Source organism: Schistocerca gregaria, unplaced genomic scaffold, assembly GCF_023897955.1.
Source record: "Schistocerca gregaria isolate iqSchGreg1 unplaced genomic scaffold, iqSchGreg1.2 ptg001315l, whole genome shotgun sequence".
Classification (NCBI taxonomy): Eukaryota; Metazoa; Arthropoda; class Insecta; order Orthoptera; family Acrididae; genus Schistocerca; species Schistocerca gregaria.
In genome coordinates, this window is record NW_026062626.1 from 27,501 (window position 1) to 30,000 (window position 2,500).

Sequence of the window (2,500 nt, forward strand, 5' to 3'; positions counted from 1 at the left end):
ACCTAAGTTACACTGCACCTTAACCTAAGTTACACTGCACCTTAACCTAAGTTACACTGCACCTTAACCTAAGTTACACTGCACCTTAACCTAAGTTACACTGCACCTTAACCTAAGTTACACTGCACCTTAACCTAAGTTACACTGCACCTTAACCTAAGTTACACTGCACCTTAACCTAAGTTACACTGCACCTTAACCTAAGTTACACTGCACCTTAACCTAAGTTACACTGCACCTTAACCTAAGTTACACTGCACCTTAACCTAAGTTACACTGCACCTTAACCTAAGTTACACTGCACCTTAACCTAAGTTACACTGCACCTTAACCTAAGTTACACTGCACCTTAACCTAAGTTACACTGCACCTTAACCTAAGTTACACTGCACCTTAACCTAAGTTACACTGCACCTTAACCTAAGTTACACTGCACCTTAACCTAAGTTACACTGCACCTTAACCTAAGTTACACTGCACCTTAACCTAAGTTACACTGCACCTTAACCTAAGTTACACTGCACCTTAACCTAAGTTACACTGCACCTTAACCTAAGTTACACTGCACCTTAACCTAAGTTACACTGCACCTTAACCTAAGTTACACTGCACCTTAACCTAAGTTACACTGCACCTTAACCTAAGTTACACTGCACCTTAACCTAAGTTACACTGCACCTTAACCTAAGTTACACTGCACCTTAACCTAAGTTACACTGCACCTTAACCTAAGTTACACTGCACCTTAACCTAAGTTACACTGCACCTTAACCTAAGTTACACTGCACCTTAACCTAAGTTACACTGCACCTTAACCTAAGTTACACTGCACCTTAACCTAAGTTACACTGCACCTTAACCTAAGTTACACTGCACCTTAACCTAAGTTACACTGCACCTTAACCTAAGTTACACTGCACCTTAACCTAACTTACACTGCACCTTAACCTAACTTACACTGCACCTTAACCTAACTTACAATGCACCTTAACTGTCACATGTAACGTCACAGGAATGTAGCTTTGCCTAACAGCAACCCTCTGAACATAGTTCACTGCTTGGATCCTCTGGTGTCATGTGTATTTCTCGATGCCATGGTGCGTACCCTCACGTAAATGTCTTTCGAGTGTTGCGTACTTTCTACACAGTCCCGCTAACCACTGGAAGGGTGTAACGCTACAGAACGACTATCGCCCTCCCCTCCTGCCCTTCCAAGCTGGTCGGTCAGGCGTTTGTTTGTGAAATGAGCCTTGCAGCTGTTCAGTTGCATTCGGTTGTCGATGCAGTCAGTGTACGTTGTGGTACGGCCTGTGTGGACTGTCCGCTGATGTACGCGTAACCCACACTGATCATCCGTCGTTACGTACTGAGTGACATAATGTGGCACATGCTTGACCGTACACCGGCTGCGCCCTACAATGGCGAATCATAAGGGCCATATGTTGTGCACGATGCTACTTGTCTCGTCTCCCCATTACAGCGAGATTGCACTGTTTTACGCCGTACAGACATGTGGTAGGTACGGACGAAAGTATTGCATGTTGGCCCCCCTCCCTCTGCCGGGAATCAGCGTGAGCCGTCTGTTGATGTAGCGACGAGGGTTTTCCTATTTAATCGTATTGCCCCACACAACATGATACCACGGTGGACCGCGTTCCACATCTGCGACATGCTACAGAGGCCGGTTGACAGTCGACCGCGCAAGGGACATTGCACACGTGCGCGGACCATCTTCCACGTGTTCTCTCGTGTACATGCCGTAGTGTGTATGTGGGCTGATGTAGCGTGTCGTGACACATAACATGCAGGCATGCCAGAATCGTAGATTTCGCAAATGTAGATTGACGTATACGTTTGCTGCCAAAGATCCGCAAATGAACTGGAAATCAGTTGTTGAGCGGTTGTTCGCGCTGCAGGTGCATCGGTGATAGCGACGATCGGTACATCTGTGAACCGGTTGTTTCGGCGGTACCCGCCATGCCCCCGAACCTGAGTTGGCCATGTGGGTATGAAGCGATACGAGGCTGTGGCTTGGTGGGACAGTCCCCGGCCGGTGAGGGGGGGCCGCCCGGCGTGCTGGCCGCGCGCTGCGTGAGCGCACGCACTACAGCCGGCTGGTGGGGGGCGCCCAGTGGCAGGAGCGCCGGCCGACGGGCCCGGCTGGCGTCCCAGCTACGCGCCGGCGCACCCGGCGCGCGGCGCCAGGCGGCCAAAGTGGGTTCTGCCGAGCCCGGTGCGAAGCGCGGTGGACATCTGCAGTGTGCTGGTCCGATTGCGGACTGTGTGCGTTGAGGATGCGCCGCCGCCCGGCACTCGGCGTCGCGACGCCGTCTGCTGCTCGGTCGCCCCCGGCGGTTCTCGCAGGTGGTTTGTATCGCAGCTCTGCGGACGTGTTGGCGCGTGCGCTGTGCTGGGAGAGTTCGCTTCTGCACCCAAGTGGGGCTTTGCCCTTCTGTGGCGCTGGCGTTGGAGCTGCCGGTCACCGTAGGTGGCGCGTGTT